General features: G+C 37.0%; 1 pseudogene; it reads left to right on the top strand.

Moving 5' to 3' along the window:
- Positions 1-1,078: 1,078 nt before the first annotated feature.
- LOC145576315 (calcium-transporting ATPase 12, plasma membrane-type pseudogene) lies at positions 1,079-4,192 on the top strand (annotated as a pseudogene).
- Positions 4,193-6,560: the final 2,368 nt, after the last annotated feature.

The raw sequence follows: 6,560 nt of genomic DNA, 5'->3' as shown, positions 1-6,560 counted from the left end.
CTTTTTACGAAAAGCGATGAACTTACATAGGCTTTACAACTTTACACTACCACACGATAATCTTTTTTTAAAAGTCACCATTAACCATAATATGGACATCGTGTAATTTATTCAATTAAATTTTAAAAGTGAATCATTTCGGGTCAATTGAAAAAGTTATTAATATATAGGGCTTTTAGAGGGAGTAGGTTTTTTGATTGGGTTTTCATATCCTCCTATTTAAAAAAAGGTTGAAAATGAGGATGCCAAACTTTTATACGTAGTACTTAGTTAGTAATTTAGAGTATAACAAAACCAATAAAGGATAGCATATGCGGAATACATTATAATACTCGTAAAAAGATTGAGCCAATATGACAACTAAATTAAAAAGGATGGAGAATCCCAGCTCTTTTTATGACATATCAAAACATAAAGTAAGAAAGTGTTAGGAAGTTACCCCCATATGAAAGGTCCAGGAATGTATTGTAGGAAACTAATTAAGCCAAAAAGCATTAAATTCATGAATTAAATGCATTAGTATATACAGATATTCAGTATTAAGGAAGGAAAAAGAAAAAAAAAGTTAACTGTAAAATACTTTGTATAACAATTTAAATATGTCACACCTGATAATTAATCTGCAGTATCATGAGAAAAAAATATTCAAAAAGGACTTTAAAAAAATAAAATAAAAAAATTAAAAAAAAAATAAAAAAAAAAGATGAAAATAACTTCTTCTTTTTTTTTTTTTTAAAAAAAAAAAAAAAAGTGGAAACTACGTTGAATCTTCTTAGAACGCGTTACATGTGATTACTTCACTATTTACTTATCCTATATTTATAAACCAAGGAAACCAAACCAAAATATTAACTTCCCAAGGTCCATTCATCTCTCTCAGACTCACAGTTGATTCTTTTTCCTTCATAACTATGGAATTACACCAACGTAAAACCACAAACCATTCCAACAACATCGACAACGATGACATACCATTCATTCCGAAACCTAAAAAACTATGGAGTTTGCCATGCAACACAGTTTACTTCATTGTTGCACTATCCAAAAAAATCCTTACCAATAACACCCAACACACGAGAAGGGTTGTTGCCCGTTCTCGGTCCTACATTGTTGTTGATGTTGAATCTGATTCTAGTTCTTTTATCCATGATGACGTTCAAACAACGTCGTCTTTTCCATTTGAAATAGGCCAAAAGATTCTCACGTCCATGACAAGGGAAAAGGACGTCGAATCTCTTTCGAAACTTGGTGGTGTAAAGCATCTTGCTTTTACACTAGGAACCAACAATGCACTTGGTGTAAGTAGCACCAACACTACTGAACTTTTAAACAGAAAGACCGTATATGGGTCTAATGTTTTCCAAAAACCACCGAAAAAAGGCTTTCTAAGTTTTGTTATTGAAGCATTGAAAGACACCACAATCATCCTACTATTTCTTTGTGCATGTCTCTCCCTTGTATTTGGCATTAAACAGCATGGCCCGAAAGAAGGGTGGTATGATGGGGGAAGCATCATCATTGCTATATTTCTTGTTGTTTCTGTTTCTGCCATCAGCAACTTCAAGCAGAGCCGACAGTTTGAAAAGCTCTCAAGCGTTAGCAATGACATACAGGTTGAAGTGTTGAGAGATGGTCGTCGCCAGCATGTATCCATCTCTGAAGTCGTTGTGGGTGATATCGTCTTTCTAAAGATAGGGGATCAAATTCCGGCTGATGGGTTATTCTTGGATGGCCACTCCCTGAAGCTGGACGAGTCAAGCATGACAGGAGAAAGTGATCATGTTGAGGTAAATGACAAAAATAACCCGTTTTTGTTCTCTGGTACAAAGGTCACAGATGGTTATGGGAGGATGCTGGTTACTTCAGTGGGTATGAACACTACATGGGGTGAGATGATGAGTTCCATAAGTCAGAATTTGGAAGAAGAGACTCCATTACAGAAACGCCTCAACAAGCTCACCTCATACATTGGTAAGGTCGGTCTTCTCGTTGCATCGCTAGTTCTTCTCGTCCTGTTGATTCGTTACTTCACAGGGCATACTAGAGATGAACATGGAAATCGAGAATACAATGGAAGGAAAACAAGAACAAATGATGTAATGAATGCAGTCATAGATATTGTTTCTGCTGCAGTAACCATTATAGTCGTTGCCATTCCTGAAGGTCTCCCGTTAGCTGTGACGTTAACCCTAGCATATTCAATGAAGAAGATGATGGGAGACAATGCCATGGTTAGAAAACTCTCAGCCTGTGAGACAATGGGATCAGCCACTACCATATGTACCGACAAAACTGGTACTCTAACTCTTAACCAAATGAGTGTCACTGAATTCTGGCTGGGCAAAGAAGTTGTACAAAGGCCATTTTCTTTGTCGAAGAATGTTCATGAATTACTTCATCAAGCTGTTGGCTTGAACACAACAGGAAGTGTCTGTCAAACACCTTCAGAATCAACTCCTGAGATATCCGGCAGTCCCACAGAGAAAGCAATTCTTAAATGGGCTGTTTGTGATTTGGGGATGGAGATGGGCATGCTGAACAAATGCTTTGAGGTTCTGAAAGTTGAGACATTCAACTCAGAGAAAAAGAGAAGTGGGGTTATGGCTATGATGATGAGTAGCAACAGAGTGCAAATACATTGGAAGGGAGCAGCAGAAATGATACTAGCCATGTGTTCGAGCTATTACGACCAAGGAGGGATGCCTGTGATGTTGGAGGAAGAAGATAAAGAATATTTCTGCAAAATTATTCACAATATGGCGGCTCAAAGCCTAAGATGCATAGCTTTTGCTCACAAACAAGGGGAGGAAGACGGTGTCATGCAACAGCTCGATGATAGTGGGCTGACTTTCTTGGGTATAGTTGGCTTGAAGGACCCATGTCGACCTGGTGTTCTAGAAGCAGTAGAATCATGTAGGAAAGCAGGAGTTAGTGTCAAAATGATCACAGGAGACAATATTTTCACTGCAAAAGCAATAGCTACAGAATGCGGAATCCTCAAACCAGATGACCAACTACATGAAGAAGCTGTCATAGAAGGCATAGAGTTCAGAAATTACTCACTTGAAGAAAGAATGGCTAAAATTGACAACATTAGAGTAATGGCAAGATCATCCCCATTCGACAAGCTTCTCATGGTCCAATGCCTGAAGCAGAAAGGCCATGTAGTGGCTGTGACTGGTGATGGTACAAATGATGCTCCTGCACTTAAAGAAGCCGACATTGGATTATCAATGGGTATCCAGGGCACTGAAGTTGCAAAAGAGAGTTCCGATATTGTCATCCTAGATGATAACTTTTCTTCTGTTGTCACCGTCTTGAGGTGGGGTCGATGTGTGTACAACAATATCCAGAAGTTCATTCAGTTCCAGCTGACAGTAAATGTTGCTGCCCTTGTAATCAACTTTGTCGCTGCAGTTTCTTCAGGAAATGTTCCTCTGACTGCAGTCCAACTGCTCTGGGTGAACTTGATCATGGATACCTTGGGAGCATTAGCTTTGGCCACTGAAGAGCCAACTAATGATCTCATGAAGAAAAAACCAGTCGGAAGAACCGAGCCACTCATAACCAAAGTCATGTGGCGAAACCTCATTGCACAGGCATTTTATCAGATGGCTGTCTTGTTAACCCTACAGTTTAAGGGCCAGTCAATATTTGGAGTAGGGGAGAGACTAAAGGATACCCTCATTTTCAACTGTTTCGTGCTCTGCCAAGTATTCAACGAGTTCAATGCAAGAAAGCTGGAGAAGAAGAACATATTTGAAGGTATTCATAAGAATAGGTTATTTCTGGGGATAGTTGGAATGACAATTCTTCTTCAAGTGGTGATGGTGGAATTCCTCAAGAAATTTGCAGGTACTGAAAGGTTGAACTGGGGTCAGTGGAGTGCATGCATAGCAATTGCTGCAATGAGTTGGCCCATTGGTTGGCTTGTAAAATTTATTCCAGTTTCCAGCACGCAGAATAATCTCTCGGCACGCAGTTAAAAGTCCTGCCAATGACCATAAAACAAGCATCAGTCTCAATCAGATTATTAAACAGAGTCTTTGTTAATATTTCATAGTTAGTTGATTTAGAATCGTAAAACATCCTAGATTCATGAATAAGTCAATTACTTGAATGTATAATGCTTACTACATTACTTAACCTTTTAAGTTATTCCAATCCACTTTGATATTAGATGAAATGTACATCCACAAGACGCGCCAACAACATTATATTTCCAAACATTTTAATTTACTTTTCAAACAAGAGGATGGTTTTTTAATTCCTGCACCCTAAAGCAAGGAATGCACACCAAGAGTTGATTATTGTTGTTTAACAATTCCACTCGGGTGTTTTATGATGCAACTTTGCAAGGAAAAGAAGGGGAAATTCTTCAACAATAGTAAGTCCAACTACTATACCATATGTAAGGCATCACTCTATGAAAGAGTAAACAATAAGTGATTCAGAGTCTTCTAAGAAAGTTAGGGGTATACATGGCTAGTATAAATAAAGAAAGATAAAATTCCAAAATTGTCATTCTGATAAGCCTTTTCTTATTAGTTATCATCTTGCTAGCCCAACAATCGTTTAAAAAAAAAAAATTAAAATAAAACCTCACAACTGATATGATCATGTCTGAAGTAAAGAAAATTATATCGTAAATAATTTTTAAAATTTTGCTAACACCAAAATACACCATTTTTTTTAAAAATGACTCCATCCAAAAGCAAATGAATCTTACTGGAAATACTCAACATTGAAGCCTAAAAATTCAATTTTCCACCCACTATTTTAAAACTTATTTTAAAGATTAAGTAGCCCCTAACAATATTAGAATATTGATGGATCAGCATAAAATCTGTTGACTTCAGTCCAACGGAAGAAACTCCTTGATGGCAAAGCTTGAATCTCTGGTCTTTAAAGACCAAAACCAATATATTACATTTATGGAATTTCACCACGGTACCAAAACAACATGGATCACCTATGTTTTGTACACAAATTACATAGAGCTGAAGATAAGTGACAAGGATCCTATTGTCCAAATGAAGTTTCTACAACACCAATTCCAAATTTCTAAAACACCTATCACTGTCCTTATTGTGAGGTGAAATAGACTATTATTACAACGCATGAATCCAGGTAGAAAGCATGCTGGAGACACGCTATCCATATTACACAAACATAAATTTGAATGCCTCTCAAATTCTCAATATAAGCAAAGGTCTCCCAACCAAAGCAATCGATCCATCTGAAAAACCATTATCCTGTAAAACCTCTGGCATATTTTTATTGCACAGCATAAATTTATATATTTAGTTTATTGCTCTGTTAAGTGAAGCTTGAAGAGGGATAGCTCATTTATCAATTTTCACTATTAGATTCAGATATTCTAGACACCATCATTCAACACCAACATCCAAAATGATAAATACTCACTTACCAGATAAGACAAGAAACCTTTTGCAGGTTGACTTGACATTCACAATCCTATTATTCTTATACTTGGTGACTGCATTTGACTGAAAATAACCTCAAAGCTAAAGCCAAAATGAAAAAGGGCCTTACAGCAGCACAAGAACAACTTATGGAGGCTTGAATAGGAGTGTGGGATATGTATGTATAAATGGGTTATGGTTAGGTGAAGATGTTCTTACATAGCTTTGAATTACGTTAAGTAAAACACCATATGCTTCTCACTAGACCTAAGACTCCATCTTCGTCTTCAAGAACATAAATCATTCAGTATTTTTATTTTCTCACTAAACAGATCGTTACCAAAATAAATAAATAAATGAAGACTGGTTTCCATTTAAACTTTATGTCCAACTTATTTGGCTCATATGACAACATAAGGTAGCACAGGCTAATAACATGAAGGAGAAGATGAATGGATAATGATGAATTTAGCTAATAAGCATATTCAGAAATAAACAAGTCAGCCATGTCTTGAAGCCATGTGAGTATAAGCTCCTAGTAGAGGCTATCTCCTACACAAATGGAGATCCACAACAGATCACTATATATTCCGATTTGTCAAAAAAAAGGTCGTTCTTTAGTTGTAAAAGAGAATAAGCTCCTAGTAGAAGCTATATCTACACAAATGAGACTATAATCAAACTTATGCTGTTCTAAATCATTCCAATTTTCACTTTCACCCAACCTTTGTGATACAATCAATATGCATTACAATCTATACATTTAAATTTAACATGTAGTGTAAGACTAACACTTCATTCATGATCCACCCTTCCACAAGGTATGAATGAAGAAATTAAATATCCAACTCATTGTTATGTGTGTGCCTTGTATCATGAGAAGAAGAGGTTAATGCTAGTGGCATTGGTGCTATGGGTGGAGAAACTCATTCAAGCTAACCCAAGCTAGTTACAACACCAGTGAGTGCAAGGATGGTTATATACTGTGGCTCACCCACACCTTACCCAGAGCTGGCCGAACCTTGCCAGTGGCAGCCACGTGCATTTCCTCAATACGGTTTTGTTAATTTTGTTTTGTTTCCTATTTTACGGCTTGCTCATGCCAGCTACGACATTATTAGCTACTCCGGTACT

The sequence above is a fragment of the Chenopodium album genome, chromosome 13 (genome assembly GCF_948465745.1).
Source record: "Chenopodium album chromosome 13, dcCheAlbu1.1, whole genome shotgun sequence".
Lineage (NCBI taxonomy): Eukaryota > Viridiplantae > Streptophyta > Magnoliopsida > Caryophyllales > Amaranthaceae > Chenopodium > Chenopodium album.
The sequence above is the reverse complement of the archived record's forward strand: the minus strand, read 5'-3'. Positions and strand labels throughout refer to the sequence as shown.